Consider the following 21560-nt stretch of genomic DNA (forward strand, 5'->3'; position numbering starts at 1 on the left):
TAAAGTTTACTATTACTATTATACTTTTATCAAAAAACTTTCCAGCAAAAGCAAAAGCTTGAATTTTAAAAGAACAACTAGATCTAGAACCTCCTTTTTGGTGAGATTCTTCTATAGAAACAATTAAAAAAATCATATTTAACATCTGGAAGAGGTTCCATGAGTAAAATATGAATTTTAACTTGACTAAATGTGTCATCTAGACAAGTAAGAAATTGCATTAACTTCATTAGGTTTGACTTATTATTAAATTGGGCAAATGCATCACAAGTACACTCAACAACCTTAGTTAAACCATCAAACTACTTCCAAAGAACATCAAGTTTACTATAATATTCAGACACATATAAACCATTTTGAGACAAAGAATTGATCTTCTTATGAAGATTAAAAACAACAAACCCATCAGCCTTATGCTATGTTTCAAACAGTTCAGTCCAGATAACAGAGGCAGTTTCAGAACAAGCATGACTAGCATAAAGTGATTCAAAAATAGAACCTAAGAGCCAAGAACATAAAACATCATTAACCCTTTCCCATTTTCGACTTTTAATTTCATCATTAGTAGGTTCAGCAAAAGATTTATCAACAAAGCCTAACTTTTTCCAACCTTTTAAAGCTCTAATCATAGAGCTTCTCCATATTCTAAAATTTTCAGGACCGGTTAATTTGATACTAATAATAGAAATAGTGCCATTATCTAACGGATGTAACAAGAAAGGATCATCAAAGTCATAATGTTCAGCAACATTCTTTGTACCATAACCCCCTCGGGGTATATCACCAGTCATGATGAACACATAGGAAGAATGACCAAAATATCATATAAAATCAGTCTTGAGTCCTACGCAGCCTATCAAGACTACCAAGAATCATAGTCACTCATGGACCATAGCAAGTATAGTAAATATAGAGGGCCTCAAAACTAGTTTATTGACATTTAGGAACTTGATTGTTTAAAAAAACACAAATGAAAATAGCAAACAACTAGTATTCAAAACTAGGTCACCCCAACCTAGATCTAGACAACAAATAATCCCAAGAACCTGAACATAAAAGTAACCAAAAGACTTATAGTGGTGTTTTATGTACGTAAAAGTAATTAGTAAGAAGCAAGGATGATTACTAGCGGCATTCAAATGCCAGAAACCACCTGAACCACTCAAAATGCACCGTTTGCTCCCCTAGAGGTTGACCATGTGCTTAACGTTTGCCATTAGAAATAACGAGATGTTAGATATAATTTTACTCCCAACTCGACGTTTACACTCAAAAAGACGACGATATCCGAGATAAAGTTCAAAGAACACCGCAATCTAAGGATAACACCTTGGATGAAAAGCAGATCATAGATCTCGATCCACAAAAACACAACATAGAAACTGATCAAGCAAAAGAACTCATGGATCGACAACGAGAAACCCGATCAGAAAACTGAACGAGAAACAGGCTCAATCTACAAACAAGAAACCCAAGATCGATAGAAAACTCTAACTTGGTTTAAACAATAGATGCACCAAAAAACAACGCAAGCCTAAACCCGCTCTGATAACATGTCAAAATTACTCAAACAAACAACACCCAAAATACAAAACATCAACAATTCTTAATTTATTGCGAATCAGTTAGTTTGAACAAATACTTACAGTGGAAAAACTCACTACAATAACACTCAAACACTCAAATGTTCACAGGAAAAGAATTAAAGAAAAAAATGAAGAACATATACAAACTTGTAACATCCCAAAACTAGTAGTAAAATTTTTAATTTTTCAAACACCCAAAAATATAATCAATTGTTACAAGCCAATCATAGTATAAATAATCTCAACATTAGAGTGAAGCCAAATAACAATGCGGAATAAAATCAAGGGTATGTTGTGCGATCAAGTTGTGCCCTTCCCTTTTGTAACATCCCAAAATACAAAGGTAAAAATTTCATTTTTAAAACAACAAAATTACACATTTATCATTTACTCAAATCCTTAAAGGTATTTTATAATAAAAACAGTTATAAGAGTACAATCTCAAAATCTCAAGGTTGTGGAAAATATAGGTGTATGGGTTGCGATCAAGTCGGGCCCTTCCCTTTCGAACAAGAAGTACCTGAAACCATAAAAAACTCTAAGCACAAAGCTTAGTGAGTTCCCTAAACTACCCCATATCATACATAGTAAATCACATACTAGGCCCCCACCCGGTATTGAGTCCCACTCGGCTTCGGGTCCCGCCTGACATCGAGACCCGCTCGGTATACAGATATGTTATTCTTAGTCCCCGCCTGACACGGTCCCCGCCCACTATACACACAGACATATATCACATAGTCATACTAACACATACAATGATCATAAACAATAGCATACGATACAGTCATCGGGCCTCGCCCGGCATCGAGCCCCGCCCGGTATACATAGCAGCGCATATCACATGCAAGAGTCACATAGACTCCTGGCATCCTAACATAAATAAAAAAAAAGTCCAGAATTGGTTCCTTAGACCCGCTAAACCCAGTGAGGGAACTCACCTCAGACAGCTAAAACCCACGTATAAAACTTTGACTTCAGATCCGCAAAAATCTCTACGCTATCAAATACCAAATTACCACAAATTAATAATTAATTCTTGTCTCACACTAAGAGTCCAAATTAGAGTAAAAGACCTTTTTACCATTCCTCTAACTTGGCCCAAGGCTAAGGCCCAAATATGGCCCAATTTTCCAAATTGGGCCCAATCCCTTTCATGGGTCTTCTTTCAAGAAAATCCAAACAAAACTCAACAACCTAACCAATAACTCTAATGATGCAAAATGGACCAAGACGATCAAGCCAGCTCAAACCCAAAACCGAAGCCCAAATAAATCTAACCTATTCAGTACGCAGGCGTACTCAGCCTGTACACTCAACGTACTGTATAAACGGCTTGTACGTGCAGCTTACAAACTTGTGCGCTCTGCGTACTCACCAATATCCAACTTTTCCATTTAAGATCTTAACATATTAATACTTTTATCCAAACTTATATCTGACATTCCTAAGGTATTTAATCACATAAAGTTGTCAACTTTATGTGCAGGCATGGCTTAATGGGGCTCTAGAGCTCAACGGAGCTTAATAAACAACTTAATACATGCATGAGACCAAAACCATAATAAAGTTTGCACCTTTATGCCCAAGGATCCCTTAATATGTCTAGATCTATAAGGCTAAGCTCCAAAAAGGCCTTAACTCCCAATCACCAACCAAAAGGACCAAAAATGACCAAAACATGCCAAGGAGTAGATCTATGAAATGAAATAGCTACGTTTGAACTTTATACCTCACAAGCCACCAAAAGAAGATGATAAAGCTGGATCTTAAAGACCTCCTCCAAGGAATGAGTCTTCAAGCTTCTTATTCTCTTACACAAACACTCTTCCAAGCTCCAAAACTCACTCAAGGCACTATAGGGCTTCAATATGGGCTAAAGGGGATGGAGGCTTATCTAAAATGTCCAGAGGAAGGATATAATGTTACTTATATAGGGGTAAAACCTCTACAATTAGGGTTTGATGCAGAAGGGAGTAGGCCTTACGTACCGCTTAGTACACTTGGTGTACTCAAGGAGAATCCACGACAAAGCCATTCAGTACGCCCAGCGTACATGTATAGTTCACCCCGCATACTAGATGATCCTCCACAACACTTATCCTCATTTAGCCTTAACTCCTTCATTCTAAATCCATTTCAGGCGTTCCTTATATCTATGCAAAGGTAACGAGAAACCCTACACTTCTATCAACTCTCCCTTACCTTAAAACTTGCCGGACAAAACTCAAAATTCAGAAAGGACCGAATTATCAAGTTACGATTATACCCTTGGTCTCCGAAACACAAACTCTCAGATTACTTAATCTATAACTCCCCCATCCAAAAAGGGCCAATACCCTCCTTCCCAAGGACCTAAGCCTTATAATAATTGGGCCACAACCCCGAATAATGAAATCATTTGAATCTGAGTGTTACACCTTTGGAACTAGAAGTACCTTAAAATGTATAAACCACAAACCATAAGCACAAACCTTAATGAGTTCCCCCAAAATACCACATATCATACATATCAACGGGCCCAGTCCATAATAATAGGCCCAACCTATCATACCAACGTACCCAACCCTGTATACATACGGGCCTAGTCCAACATATATATGGTCCCAACCCAGCATACATATAGGCCCAATCCAACATACATATAGGCCCAGCCTAACATATCAATGCAAGAGTCATATGGCTCATGAAATCAGCTAAACCACAGCCCAATTCCATGCAACTTGTGCTACAACACAACTAACAAAACATACAAGGTTCAACCATAGCCTATACCTAAATCCATAAAATTGACCAAAATTCAACCATGCCAAAAAGTCAATGGTCAAAGTCAAAGTCAACAGCCAACAATACCAACAGTTGACCCTCACGTCGCGAACAGCCCTTGTTCACGTCGTGAGATTGCACTCAGCCCAATTCCTATTTGGTCTCGCACCAACTCAACCAACTTTTTCACAGACAACTCACTCAATATGCATCATGAACTAAACCCTCCTTGGTCATATCATGAACACAACATAATAATATAATCGAGGAATCCACCCTTGTCACATCGCAACACCCTCTATGTCACATCGTGACCATAGTTTGAGGCAAAATCTTAGTGTCTTGGGTCCTTAATCTATTAAGTCTTGAACTCCAACTTTCCAGAAAGCTTTAAAGGACTCTAGAGGTTCATAAAAATGGGAAAAAAAAATTTGGACATGCATGCTCCTTGCATGTCCTCTACCCAATCTAGGACAAAAGGAAAGAAAATGACCTAACACTCATGCAAGATTCACAATCCACAACCAATCCTTAGATCCATAAGATATGATGTTCTAAGGACTCTGGAGGACCATAAAGTTGCCAAACTTATTCCACCTATTCACTCAAATCAAAACCATGAACCAAAAGGGACTAAAACAACTTAGATCTAATAGAATAGACCATAAAGGTAGAAGCTTGAATATTTAGAAATGGTCGAGAAGGTGATATCAAAGATGAGAAAGTGTTTCTTGCTTGATCCTTGCACCAATTATCCTTCAACTTCCTTCAAAGAGCACCAAAACCACCAAAATAAGCCAAAACCACCAAGATGGATTATGGTTAGGGTTTATGAGGTTTGAGAGAGATGGAGGCTGAGAAATGAACCCTAAATCCAAGTGTAGGGTGCTTAAATACGAAGGAAATCCTAAAAGATCATGGGCTTAGGTTGCAGCCCTTGTCACGTCATGACTAGATACATGTCACGTCATGACCATTCTTCAAATACGTATTCTACATTTTCTAGGTCACTTTGTGACCTCCCCATGGTCATGTCGTGACACCTGATTTTTCCTGAAAATCATGCATTTGATCCTTTATGCCCTACTCTGATTTAATATGGAAATGGGTGTTACAACTCTCCACCACTTAAATTAGATTTCATCCTCAAAATCATCCCTTACAACTTACTCTGCCACATCAACCGACCCCAACCGAACTATCAAAATTTCAAATAGAACTAAGAAATCATCTCACGTAGACGACCGTCTTCCAACCCTGCTATCGAAGCCCGATCTAAGCAGAATTCACATACTCTGATGAAGAAACAAACCTTAACACATCGCCTCAACCAATCAAAGAAAATCCAACTGGTCTGCATGAAAACTAAAAACCTTATACCTTGTCTGACTTCCAGACAAACGTAACCATTCCAAACCTCATCCATAATGACTCCACTCCGCAACCCAACCAAAACAAACCCCTCCAACCTGAATTATCTCCCTGATAACTGGAAATTCATAATCCCTAACCATTCACCGATGTCAATAACCTTGCACCCTAGAACAAAGGCGAATCCCAACACGAGTTTTAACCATTCGTGCCAAACCAATACCTAACTCACATCCTGATAGCCAAAAGTTCACACATTCGATCTTTCTGAGATCTCCTGATACCATCTTGTCCTTCAATTAAACTGATATGCATAATCTTTGACCATTTGCTCAAACTAGCAACCTCACACACGGTCGCATAACCAAATTCTAACAAATAACTGAAAAAGGCTACCCTATACTATCTGCCATACGAATCCACACAGCTGATCACTGAGATTCCCACTTCCGAACTATTCTAACACCCTAACCATGCTAGATACTACAGGGTCCCACCCACATGATTCATATACACTTACTGAATCACGATACACTATGACCCCATTTAATCCACTTAAACCCTAAAATCACAGAACACACTGATCTTGCCATCATTCCATCATTCTCTTGGCGACTTACAACAAACACTAGATGCCTTGAGCATAACCTCAAATGTATGAACGGTCCGCTCACCCAAGATAACATAACCAATCGAGCCTCTTCCATGGGTCTGACCCAAGCTAGCATAACCAAATGGATCTCACACACGGGTCTCACACAAGCTAGCATATCCAAAAGGGCCTCACCCTCAATTGGGAGTTATGCAAGTCTAACCATTGATGTAGGTCTAACATCCTTCCTGCCTTAACATGGAGCAGCTAATGACAATATCGGGTCCGACTCAACCCAAACGAAGGATCTAATCCTCTTATAGTCATACAACCATTCTTGCAACGGTTAAACTCATCCTAGTGGATACTATGAGTCAGTCTGTAGTCTTTCAATACTTCCACTATATCCATGGGCCCAGCCCATGGTCTTGCCAACTATTCATGATACCGAGCCAAAAGCAACATGATCCAAAACCCCAACCTGTTAAACCCAAAAAGTTATCCGGGTCGTGCTTCAAACCCCAAATCCTTCATCAGAATAGAACATGAAGAGAGATTTTAACACAACCCTCTGCTTGAACCTAGTCATGAATCCAAAATGCGCTACTAGTGATGCTCCACACCCTCAACATTTTCCTTCCTGATAATGTGACGACCAGAAATTTTCATTCGGTCAAACCCTAAAAGTCAATCACTTCATATTTCAAGTCAATTTCATTTCTATTTTTTTTTAACAAATTTAAAGTTCGTTTGGCTATTATAATAATTATTCTTTAAATGAACGGGTGAAAGAATGTAACGCCTCGAGTCTTGAAATTTCTAAACCGCGAATACCACGTAGCTTAGAAGTTCACGGCCAAACTTTTATGTTTGGGCCGTAAACTACCCCAAAAAACTATAAACTCGTGCTTAAGCATGAGTTTACTCCCCAAAGTACCTCACTTCTCATTTTCACCCTAAAGAGTAAACTCCAAACACTCTCAACTATCATCCCGGTTTTCACCCGATTTCCCGAAAACGTGAGTATTTCTCGACTTGATTAGTTGATGTATCATAACTACTAGTGATTATACATCTTTTCATCAATCCATTTTTATGTTTTGATTAGATTTCCAAAACACCAAGAACACCGAGAACACATACTAGTGTTCTTGGACTTTTAGTTCATTTCAAGCTTCCCCAAAGTAAGTACTTCTATCCTAGAGTCTTTTAAAGCTTGCTATACATCTTAATATCAAGGAAATGTCCCAAGAACACCAAGAACAAGGTGTTCACGCTTTTGGGAGGCTCACAAAACCGTAAACACCAAGTATAGTGCCAAAGGGTGTGTAGGTGCTTCACAATGCCTTAGGCACTTGTCCAGATCATTCGTTAAAGTGTTTTTCACATAAAAGAACAAGAAAACACTCATTTATATGTGTTTACGGTTTGGGGATCTCCCAAAACCGTAAACACCCCAAAAGGTGTATAAATGCCCCATATTTATTCCTTATGCCTAGAATCTAACCTAGACTATTACCTTGATGAGCTAAGGACTTGAAAACCCTCAACTACCATAAACGTTATGATTTTATGGTAGTAAACTCAAAGGAAAACGGTAAAGGGAACGTAAACTTCATTTAGGAGCAAAATGGTTCCCTAGTTCCTTCATTGGTCACATACATCAAGTAGAAAAGCTTCTAGGGACTCTTAAAGCTTCAAACAACAAATGGTCACAAAGAGGGTGAGCTTACAACCGTAAACCCAAGGGTTTACGACCGTAAACCCTTTTGGTTATGACCACAAAACCGTAAACTCCCTAATGGAGTGTTCCTTGAACCCCAAACACACTAGCCTTTCCCTATAACACTTAGATGCAATCCTTGAGACTTATAACACTTGTATAAGGTGTTTAGCATGTCCTAGGGTGTCTTGACTTGTTTATTTGTTGTTTAAAGACTAATTGGATACATATATGTGATATTATATGTTAACTAGGATCATAGAGTGTGTTCAAGACTTCACTTGACACCTAGCAATCCTACATCTTCAGTTCATCTGTACCACTCACTACAGGTGAGGTCATACCCCTTAATAAATGTTTTAAATGTTTTTAAATGATTTATGGGGGGATACAAGTTAAATACTTATAGTTATTACATCAATCACATGTGATTAATAACTACAAAACCAGTGATTTTCTTACTGTTCAAACTGCTTATCAAACTATTTTGCTTCAAACTGTTTTACTTATCAAATACTTATACTTAAGCTCTTTTATACTTATTATCAAATTGCATGCCTAGATATGTATAGTTATATAAGTAATGTTTGAAGGACTTAGGAAGGCTAACCCACCTTATTTCCTTTTCCCCGTTGGGATGTGGTCTGGTAGGATATCGGGTATCCGTCCGAAGATCGTTTAACTATTAGTTATATATCATGTGTACATATATAGTCATAAAATGTTCTTCCAGTCAATTCAATACCCTTGGGTAGCAAGGGTATACTTCCATGTTTATACGTACAAGTTATATTACTAGTAAAATACAATAGGCGTAGTTTAGGGTTTTACTAATACTAATACTAGAAAATTGAATCATACAAAGAGTCAGTTCATACATGAGTCATAATACATAGTGATGAGAAACAAGCATAATACATAGTGATGAGAAACAAACATAATACATAGTGAAGAGAAACAAACATAATACATAGTGATGAGAAACAAACATAATACATAGTGATGAGAAACAAACATACAGGCTAGACAGAGGAAGAACACACAATACAGCTAGCACATACATTACATATACATCACATTCAGTTATGTGAGCCATTAAACGGGTCATGGCACTACCTGTCATGACCGTTTTTGTATCCAGAATCTCCTTAATTGGGGAGCGTATGAGTTTGCGTATAGATCTATACTGGATTGGCTATCCTACACCTTGATGCTCGCTACAGTGGGACTTGCAAGTCTACGGGTACCAAATGTCATTTCTTACGGAATCTTACATCGTCATTTTTCTATTAAGTCGGTAGCAGGGTACAAGCCGATCACATGGTACTTTAAATAACAATTGGTTTAAGGTAGTTAGTACAACAGTAGTTACTTAATACAACACTACAATACTATAATATGTTTCCCATTACATTCACTTCGTGAACATCCACACGACGCACGGTAATGTAAAAACTATATTTTTGGTTAATGATAGTCGGATTTGGGAAAATACACACTCTTACATGAGACACACATAGTTACTAGATGCCTTGGTAGAAGGCTACTGTTAGTAGGAAACATAGGGTTTTCTAGGAATGTTCAAACAAATACAAACTTTACAAAACTTATACATCACATCTTACAAACATCTTACCAATGCTTTCATACAAACTCAGACACTAATATACTTATGATCTCACCAGCTTTAAAGTTGATACTCGCTTTAAAAATAACTTGTATTCTCAGGTCACCAGTAGACAGGTACCGGAGCCAGGTTTTTGAGAAGATGGAGCTTGTTCAAGACTCCTCTATTATTTTGATGTACTTTTTGGTGTCTATTTAACTTAACAGAACACACTTGTATGAAATTATATTATTAATGCAATGGATGATGTTGTTGCTTGTTTACTACTTTGCATTGTTGCGATATTATACATGACGTCCTCCACCCCCGAACGATTCCGCTGTTTAGGTTTTGGGGTGTGACAGATTGGTATCAAAGCATTGTTTATAGTGAATTGAGTATATCAACCCATGAAAGATATACGAACTATAAACACATGAGGGATTAAATTACTCTGATAAAGAGTATATACTTTTAAATAATAAAATATTTAACTAAGTATACATACCTGCATTCATACTAAAATCAGTGTCACTAGGACAGAACAAAAGTATTACGATTGTTGGACAACACAAGTAGACTTAGAGACATATGGTCAACCCTGGGAAGATGTAGCCTGATCAACTACATTATCCGAGGAGTGACTAGCATGTGCCTAAGGATTGTTGTGAGGTTGCAACAAGTCAAAAAAAAACTTACCAACAATACCACAATAAGAACAGTAGAACATAACATTAAACTTAAAATACTATAGGAGTATTTTGTGTTACTATAATTACTTATCTGAGAACTAAATGTATTTATTGGTATTGATGGGTTTTGAGCATTCTAACACTTCCTAAGTGTACATGCAACCCTAATAACCTTGGATCTATGTTTGTCTAATTATCATGCAAAGTTGAATTCCAAGGTTATATTCCTATCTAGCATACATGGGGAACAATTTTAACTTGAATCATAGATAGAATAACTTACCTTGTTGTTGCTTGTGTTCCTTGAAACCTTGTGATCCTAGCACCCCAAGTGTGATGCCTCAAATGCTTCACACAACACCAAATGCTCTTGGAAAGACTCTTGAGATAACACACACTTCTCAAAATCGGCCAAGCCCTCTAGTTTCTTAGTGTTCAACTTGTGTAGCCAATTTTGTGGAGAATGGGACTCTTATATAGTGTTGGCACATCTAGGGTTACACCATGTAAACCCTAATGTGTCATGACTCTTCATTTCCATGACCCATGGGTTTGTAACTCCCATGGAGCATCCATGGAGCATCCTATGGGTAGAACCCAACTTGATAATCCATGGAGCCTCTTAGCCCACTATACAAGATATGAATGATTTACATAATCAACCCATATATTTAATTAGTTATCCTTTGATCACTTAATTAATTCTAAATTAATTCTTTGATCAACTAATCAAATAATATTCTCCAAGTGTTATTTCTCTCATTTAGTCTATCCAATTGCATGGTGCCATGCAACCCAAATGGACCATGCCGGGTCGGGTCAAGTACAAGCCCGAAATAGTTATGGACTTAGACACCTTATCCAACAGTCTCCCACTTGGATAAGTCTAATAACTATATCTCTAGTACTTCAGGAACCGACCGGCAATCGTAGCTCTTTCAAGGTCTCTCGGAACTGAGAAGATGATGATACGCCATTTAAGATAAGTGATCATATAATCCTCTGTTCTAGATATCAGCCGGACAAATACATGGAACATGTCTTGCTTATTGTCCAGCATTTGTTTCCCGATTTCCGATTTGTTTGACTTAGAACTTAATTGAACACATCAACTTAGTTCTGACCGGGCCCGGTACATGGGTCAAAACAAAATCATCGAGGGGCCCAGATATCAGCTTCTAATCCAAGAAGGAATAGATAAACTTCGACTCATATGTTTGTTCTACCACTCATTGAATTACACACAAAAGTACGTTTTATAACATCGAGTTACCAATGCGGTTTCGTACAGTCAATGCATAACCAACTTGTAAGTAACAAATCATATCTCTAGGTTTGAAGACTTATATGATATTACCGTCTCACGATCACTCGAGATAAAATTCCATGAAGTGATTCCAGTGAGCGTGGGTTGAATCCAATGCTCAGAACTTATGAGCACTCATGATTGTTGTAGCCTTGTCCAAGACCTCTACAACCAAACATGACAGTCTTGATTCATATCTACTTCCAACATATGACCGACTGTGGAGGTTTGAATAATATGTTATACCGAACAAAATTATTCTGGAAGTCAAAACATGCAAAAAGAAATATAGTAAACGATTGACAAGAGATAGCAACACTTTACTCATAAATAAAACATGTTTTATTCATCATCTAATGTCAATTACACTTTACAAATTTCGAGATTAACTAACTACTAAATCTAATATCATCCTTCATCCCTATGCTCCGAGCATGCTGAAGATGCTTAACCCGAGTCAATCCCTTTGTGAGGGGATCTGCCGGATTCTCATCTGATGATACCCTCTTTGCCACGAGGTGTCCTTCTTCGATCCGATGTCTAATGAAATGGTATTTTCTGTCGATGTGTCTGGATCTCCCATGATCCCTTGGTTCCTTGGCTAAGGCAACAGCACTTTCACTATCACAGAAAATCTCCATTGGCTCTTTAATAGCTGGTACAACTCCAAGGTCTCCAATGAAGTTCTTCAGCCATATCGCCTCCTTTGCTGCTTCACTAGCTGCAATATACTCTGATTCACAAGTAGAATCTGCCACTGTCTCTTGCTTGGAACTCTTCCAAGAAATTGCTCCTCCGTTTAGGGTAAAGACCCAGCCCGACTGAGAGCGGAAATTATCCCTATCAGTCTGGAAGCTAGCATCACTATACCCTACAACTCTCAAGTCACCACTCCCACCGAGGGTAAGAACCCAGTCCTTAGTCCTCCGCAGGTACTTGAGGATATTCTTTACCGCAGTCCAGTGTGCCTTGCCAGGGTTCGCCTGATATCTGCTAACCATGCTCAAGGCAAAAGCTACATCGGGTCGAGTACACGTCATAGCATACATGATCGATCCTACAGCCGAAGCATAAGGTGTTCGACTCATTTCTGCTATCTCAGCCTCAGTGCTAGGGCTTTGTGTCTTACTCAATCTGGTGTTACTCTGGATGGGTAACTCTCCTTTCTTGGAGTCCTGCATGCTGAATCTCTTCAGCACCTTATCCAAGTAGGTACTCTGACTAAGTCCAATTAGTCTTTTACTCCGATCTCTCAAGATTCTTATCCCTAGAATATAGGCAGCTTCACCAAGGTCCTTCATAGCGAAACACTTCCCAAGCCAGGACTTTACTTCCTGCAGGGTTGGAATGTCGTTTCCTATGAGTAGTATGTCATCCACATACAATACCAAAAAGCTAACTATACTCCCACTAGCCTTGACATACACACAAGATTCATATTTACTCCTAGAAAAGCCAAATTCCTTGACCTTTTCATCAAAGCAAAGATTCCATCTGCGAGGTGCTTGCTTCAATCCATAAATGGATTTCTCAAGCTTACACACTCTATTAGGGTACTCGTTGCTGACAAAACCCTCTGGCTGACTCATGTAAACATCTTCAGCCAACTTTCCATTAAGGAAAGCGGTTTTGACATCCATCTGCCATATTTCATAGTCATGAAATGCAGCTATGGCTAACAGAACCCGAATAGACTTAATCTTGGCTACCGGAGAAAAGGTCTCATCATAATCCACTCTAGGAATTTGAGAGAAGCCCTTTGCAACCAGTCTAGCCTTATAAGTGTGTACTTTACCATCCATGTCGGTCTTCTTCTTGAAGACCCATTTGCACCCTACTGTCTTACGACCTGGTATATTTTCAACCAAGTTCCAAACTTGATTGTCATACATGGATTGTATCTCGCTATCCATAGCCTCTTTCCATTTAGCAGACTCGGGACCTGCCATGGCTTCCTCGTAGCTGTTAGGGTCATCTTGACTTACTAGTGTCTCATCACTAATAAGTGTCTCACCTTCTACAGTAATATGGAATCCATAGTAATGCTCAGGTGCACTCCTAACTCTCGTGGAACGTCTCAGAGGTACAGATTTGTCAATTGGCTCAACAGGAGTTTCCTCCTCAGGTTGAGGGCTAGAGTTTGAAGTTCCTTCACCGCTTGATTCTCGAATTTCTTCAAGATCAATTTGTCTCCCACTGTCTCCTTGGCTTATAAATTCTCTCTCTCGAAAGACTCCACTTCTTGCTACAAAGACCACATTGTCACTAGGTCTGTAGAAGAGGTAACCAAAGGATCGTTGTGGGTAACCGATGAAAATACACCTCTCGCTTCGAGGTTCGAGCTTATCATGAGTCTCGCGTCTCACGAAAGCCTCGCAACCCCAAATCTTGATGTGGTCTAGTTTAGGTACTTTACCAGTCCACATCTCGTGAGGAGTTTTGGCAACTTTCTTTGTAGGGACTAGATTAAGAATATGGGCGGCAGTCTCTAAGGCATACCCCCAGAATGAGATTGGTAGTGTAGCTCGACTCATCATGGAACGAACCATATCTAGCAAGGTTCGATTACGCCTCTCAGCCACACCATTCAACTGTGGTGTCCTGGGAGGTGTCAATTGTGAGACTATCCCACATTCCCTTAGATAGTCGAGGAACTCTGAACTAAGATACTCACCACCACGATCGGATCGAAGCATCTTAATGTTCCTACCCAATTGATTCTCGACTTCCTGTTTAAATTCCTTAAACCTCTCGAAAGTCTCTGACTTATGCTTGATCAAGTAGACATATCCATATCTACTATAATCATCAGTAAAAGTCAAATAATAACGATTAGCATCCCTTGTGGCATGTTTGAATGGTCCACACACATCCGTGTGTATAAGGTCCAACAAACCTTCACCCCTCTCACACGAACCTGTGAAGGGTGACTTTGTCATTTTTCCAAGTAAGCATGATTCGCAACTATCATCTTACTTTAGGTCAAACGACTCCAAGACTCCATCCTTTTGGAGTTGGCCTATGCGTTTCTTGCTTATATGTCCAAGACGACAATGCCATAAGGATGCTTTATCCAAGTTATTATTAGTAGAATCAATACACAAAACATTATTTCCTAAGTTATCAACAACAGATACAGCTTCATACACACGATCACAAGGTAATGCTTTAAAATAAAGAACATTATTAAAGAAAGCATCAATAGAACCAACTTCATTATTAAATGAAAAGGTAAACCCTTGTTTGTACAAAGCATGAAAGGAAATAATATTTCTTGCCATTCCTGGCGAATAACAACACTTATTCAGATCTAAACTAAACCCACTACTTAGCGATAAAGTATAAACTCCAATCTTGGTAACAGGTATAGCTTTCCTATTCCCCATGATCAAGTTTATCCTTCCTTGCTCCACATCCTCACTTCTTCTTAGTCCCTGCAAGTCACAACAAATGTGAATACCACACCCGGTATCAAGGACCCAAGAATTAGAATGGGGTGAGTTATTAGAAATGATAGTGTAAATACCTGCATGGTTGGGTTTAACTTTCCCATCCTTCACATCTTGCTGGTATTTTGGGCAGTTCCGCTTCCAATGAGCTTTTTCATGGCAATAGAAGCATTCAGCCTCTTTTGGGTCAGAAGAAGGAGTAATGAAACCTTTCTTGGTTCCACTTGAAGAAGAGCCATCAAGGGTCCGAGCCTTGGTACCCTTAGAAGAGCTCTTTCTCTTCCTCCCTCGACTTTTCCCGATTGCCAAAACCGGAGTAGAGTTTTGAGTAGGAGTGATAGCAACCGACTTCCCCTTAAGACCTGATTCTGCGGTCTTGAGAAGTCCCTGAAGTTTGCTGAGGGTGACTTCTTCCTTGTTCATGTGATATGTCATGCGGAATTGATCATAGCACGATGGTAAGGAATGCAAAATAATATCTATTGCAAGATCCTCCGGGAAGTTCACATTAAGCTTCAGCAAACGATCCACATACCTTTGCATTTTCTGCATGTGGCTCGTGACGGATTCCCTGTCCTTCATCATGGTTGTTATCATGGAGCAGATGATTTCATACCTCTCTTGTCTTGCACTTTGATGGTATCTTTCCATCAAATCTTGGTGCATGTCATAAGGGTAGAAATCCTCATAAGACTTTTGGAGTTCTGCTGTCATCGTGGCCATCATGATGCAAGCCACTTTCGTAGCATCCCTTTCATGTGCCCGAAATTCAGCGATCTCCTGAGGAGTTGCAGTGGACTCATCAATCTCCTTAAGCTCCTTGTCAAGGACATATTCTTTGTCCTCGTAGCGGGTAATCATCCTGATGTTTCTGATCCACTCATTGAAGTTGGATCCATCAAAGGTGACTTTCCCACACAAGTTCATAAGGGTAAAGGAGCCATTAGGATTAGAGCCAGAAGCATTGTTGAAAAACATCTGAAGGAAAGAGGACAAGATTAGTTTAGATAAGAGAGTCCTTAATAAAACACCCAAATGTAATATTAAGGCTAGGATCCAATCACAATATAATATAACTTAGAAGAGGTATGCCGTAATCTAAGCTATATCATATTTGAAAGGTAGGTGAATGACGATTCACCAATTTCCACCACGAAAACCGCAATATTTTAGTATTAGGTTTTTGAATGGTTCTTAGAAATTCCTAGATTCTTTGAGATTCAATGAACTTTTCAAAGGCATGTTTCAATCTCGAGTGTGCCCTCCAAGTTTTGTGACTGGGATACCGAGGATCACAAAACGAGGTGTGAAGTAACCATGCAAATCACTTGGTACCCTTAAAGTTTATCACTCAATCGATGTGCCGGTTAACCACACACGCTCCATCGATATTATAATAAACCCTAAGTCACCCTTTACCTACCTTGTTAAGTCCAAGTTAGTGTGCCGGTTAACCACACACGCTCCACCAACGACTTAATCAAAGTGTAAAGTGTAATTTCATGGAATAGCACCTTATTCACATTTTTCCTAAAGTAACTAAGATTGGGAATTTAATAAAACATTTAGTTACTTTATAATATTCATCATACTTTGAATGAGAATTAATAAGTCCTTGTCTTACCCGTTCGGCTAACGACCCTCCACCGATCAAGCAAGCGGTGGGTGAGAGTGGACACCCATTAAGTCACCATTTTATAGGAAACAACCTTATACCCACCTTATAGACCGGCTTCGTGAATGAGGCGTACTAGCGGTAAGACGACTTTGTTCTTATACATATATATATAATTATTAAATCATAATAATATAAGTATAAGGGTTGAATTTTAACTTTTAAAATTCTAGGGGTTGGAACTAAAGTTTTAACTTAACTTTACTTGTTCCAAAACTTGAGGGCAAGTTTTGTAAACTTTCAAAACTTTTCATTTCTTGTAACTTATGAGTTTTTTAGAGTAATAAAATGAGGACTTTTCATTTTTCCTAACTCTTGTGTTCTTTTAATGGTTTTTAACCCAAGAGACTTTTGGTTTTCCATAACTTGAGGACAAGTTATGGACTCCATTAAAACACATTATGATCATGAATTAATCTACCACATAGGTTACAAATAATTCCTATGATCATCTAAACATCATAAGAACAAGAATATGAATATGAACACTTTCAAGAATCAAAATCACATTTAATCTTTGTAATTTTGATAACTTGTTGTTGTAAATGAGTTAGAAAAGACATTACACCTTCTAAAATAAGTTTTCAAGTACCAAAACATTTTAGGGTAATGATTCTAATCCATTTCCAGCAACTCAAGTCGAAATTCTGCACTCTGTCGACCCTACTCGCCGAGTGCATAAACTTACTCGCCGAGTAGGTTGAAGATACACATGAACTCGACGAGTCCTCCCCATGGACTCGCCGAGTCCATCAGTCAGACAGCAGAATTTTCGACTTTCTTCAACTTTTAAGCACAAATAACAAACAAACAAGCCTAGGCTCTGATACCACTGATGGGTTTTGAGCATTCTAACACTTCCTAAGTGTACATGCAACCCTAATAACCTTGGATCTATGTTTGTCTAATTATCATGCAAAGTTGAATTCCAAGGTTATATTCCTATCTAGCATACATGGGGAACAATTTTAACTTGAATCATAGATAGAATAACTTACCTTGTTGTTGCTTGTGTTCCTTGAAACCTTGTGAGCCTAGCACCCTAAGTGTGATGCCTCAAATGCTTCACACAACACCAAATGCTCTTGGAAAGACTCTTGAGATAACACACACTTCTCAAAATCGGCCAAGCCCTCTAGTTTCTTAGTGTTCAACTTGTGTAGCCAATTTTGTGGAGAATGGGACTCTTATATAGTGTTGGCACATCTAGGGTTACACCATGTAAACCCTAATGTGTCATGACTCTTCATTTCCATGACCCATGGGTTTGTAACTCCCATGGAGCATCCATGGAGCATCCTATGGGTAGAACCCAACTTGATAATCCATGGAGCCTCTTAGCCCACTATACAAGATATGAATGATTTACACAATCAACCCATATATTTAATTAGTTATCCTTTGATCACTTAATTAATTCTAAATTAATTCTTTGATCAACTAATCAAATAATATTCTCCAAGTGTTATTTCTCTCATTTAGTCTATCCAATTGCATGGTGCCATGCAACCCAAATGGACCATGCCGGGTCGGGTCAAGTACAAGCCCGAAATAGTTATGGACTTAGACACCTTATCCAACAGGTATACCCTAGACAAGTATTGGAGTAACTGATAAAGATCACCATATAATTATCTAGTTAACTCGTCTATTAATTATTTCCTTACCCCCTTTTCTCGCATAGATATCATGGCTGGATTTCATCATCATGACGACCCGTACTTTCCACCCAACGGAAATGCTGGATGGCTTGAAGCAGAGTCCGATGATGAGCATCAAATCCCTTTGGATGATCATCAAGCTGAAGGATTCTCGGATGAATCTGACTTCGAGCCCGAAGTCAACAACCTACCTCAAGTAGGTCAAGCCCCGAATAACAACCCCTGACCTACATTTCAAGGACCCACACCTCTGTGGGCAACAAACTTGAATACATGGAGCTATGAACAGGGTCAACCCATTCCCTACAATGGAGACAGAAGTTTCTACAACCTCACTGATGGAGGTTTTGCTGACAAAGTCTTACCCATCATGGTTCGTAGGATTTCTCGGAACACGATATTGGGTCAATCATCTATCAATCGAGTCTTAGAGACTGACACCAACACTGGTGTTGACACTGTCCGCATTCGCCAACTAGATTCTGCTCATGAAAGGGCTCTGGTTCACAATGCAGGTCTTCAGAGGGAACTCACTGAAACGCGAGCTGAAGTCAGAGAACTGCGAGCTTAACAAGCAAGGGCTGATAGGCGCATGAGGGACATAGAACGTCTTTTGTCGGGATCAAGAACTCACTCTGGTAGTTCTCGTCGCCGATAGATTCTCATAAACTCCTCTCTTTTGGATATAACCTAGTTATGTAAAACTATGGTCTAATTCTCTATCGTTGTAAATCGTAGGCCTGTTAGGTCTTGGTTAGGTTGTAATTCTGTCAAAATTTTCCCATTTTGGTTGATGTAAGGCCTATTTCTATTGGTTGTTTTCCCGAACTTGTTACATCTGTAATTCCCGTAATATTGACAGGCACCTAATCTTATGGGAATTATTATCCAAATGTGATCATCTTTTAGTTCTGGATTTCCATTCAATCGTATCGTTTGGGCTATGAAGAGTTAGTCCATGAGTCATTCTCATCGATTCTTCTATTGAAATCTTATCCATTTTTCATCTTCATAAACTATAGATCAAAGATGCCGCCTCACAGAAATCCAAGGAGAAACCTCAATAACAAAACACCACCTCCTCCACCTCCTCAACCACCTACTCCTCAGTTCGACACGACAGCCTTAAATGTTGCTGTAGTCGCAGCTGTGGCTACAGCCATGGCTCAATATCATTCATCTGGTTCACTGGAAGAGGAACCCATGTTCAGTCTATTCAGGTTGAAGCTCCTGTGCGCTCGAGAGAGTGCTCCTACAAGGACTTCACCAACTACAATCCATTGTCCTTAAAAGGGACTAGTGGATTCATTTCCCTCTCGTAATGGTTTGAGAAAACCAAATCGGTTTTCGAAATCTGCTCCTGTTCAGAGGAGATCAAGGTTAAGTTCGCTGCTTGCACCTTTGAAACCAAATCCCTAACATGGTGGAATAGCCATGTTAAGTCGCTATCTCTCATAGTGGCTAATGCTATAGGCTGGGATACTTTGAAAGACCTCATGATTGAGGAGTATTGCCCGAGGGGAGAGATCCAAAAGCTGGAAGAAGAACTGTGGAGCCTAACCATGAAGGGCTCCAACGTAACCGCTTATACCGCCAGATTCTACGAGCTGGTGGCCCTCTGTCCCAACATGGTTCATACAGAGGGAAAGAAGATTAAGAGATACATATGGGGGCTGGTGCCACCGTACCTGGGAAATGTATTGGCATCACACCCCACTACATTTGATAGTGTCAAGCGATTGGCACAGCGACTCATAGACTATGGGGTTCGTACCCCAGCCGCAACAACAACTACCCTGGCCATCTCAGAACCTGCAAGAACCGCTGACTCCAAGCGGAAGTTTTGGGATGACAAGAAGAAAGCTAAGACTGCCAAAAAGCAGCAGGTCGTGGCAGTACATGCTGTGATAGCACCTGCCGCTGCTGCTCCGGTAAAGCAGTACGCTGGAAGTTTGCCTAAGTGCAACAAATGAAACTTCCATAACGTCGGTGCCTGCCGGGAAATGCAGTGTATGAACTGCAATAGGAAGGGGCACACTGCCCATTTCTGTAAAGCTCCAGCGAAGCCAATCAACCAAGTCCCCGGTGCTGGAGTGGACCAAGCTTGTTACGGATGTGGCGAGGTAGGCTCTACAAAAGGAACTTCCCGAAGGCATGGATTGTCGGTGGACTGGCAAGAGTCCTGTCTATAGGCCATGAGGAAGCGGTAGTCGACCCCACAGTGGTCACGGGTACGTTCCTCCTAGATAACGCTTATGCATGCATTCTATTTGATTGTCACAACTATAAATTTTGTGTCATGTAATCTATACACTCAAGTTAAATGTAGAATCAAAAACTCAAAGAGCATGTATGATGCTTACTCTATGACATCTAATTTTCAAACAAGTGCACCATACAAGTGCTACAAATAGTCATCAAGCAATTGGAAACCCTAGAAGTTCTTGTTAGGTCCATTTTGGGACTAGGACTTCCTTATTGGACTCATTGGGCCAATAAGCCTCCAATTTGACTATCATGGGATTAGAACCTTTAAATGGGATCTAATTGGACCCACATCCATTTATTTCAACATTTTGAGCCATATTGGGCCTAGAAGGAAATAAATTAAAAATTTTGAACCATGATTAACCTAAACTAGCCCAACAAAGTGTAAAAATCATATTATATTTTTTTTGGTCAAAAATCATCCAACTTAACTTCTATATGGGCTTAGGGGAAATAAAGCCCAAAAAAACCTTTTTCCCTTCCAAATTCTCGACCCAAAGACCAAATCCAAGAAGAAAGGGGTTGACCTAATCCTTGCCACCTCACTTATATCCCACATATCTCCATGCATGGACCAACATGCATCTAGGATTGTCAACTCACCTCTCTCTCTTCTCTTCTTCTTGACTTCGGCCGAAAGCACCCACACACACACACACTTCATCACTTTTCACACATCAAACACTTTCAAAAACACCTTCACCTCTCTTCACTAAATTTTCGAAGATTCAAGGGCATTTCAAGGAGATTTTTCACAAGAATCACCATCCAAGGTAAGGTTATACTTAAATCTATGATCTAAGTTCCTTGATCTATCAAAAATCTCTTCCTAATCCATGCAAAAATCATAATCTTGCATCTTAGG

The sequence above is a fragment of the Lactuca serriola genome, chromosome 8 (assembly GCF_051521515.1).
Source record: "Lactuca serriola cultivar US96UC23 chromosome 8, Lser_US96UC23_V15, whole genome shotgun sequence".
NCBI classification, from domain to species: domain Eukaryota; kingdom Viridiplantae; phylum Streptophyta; class Magnoliopsida; order Asterales; family Asteraceae; genus Lactuca; species Lactuca serriola.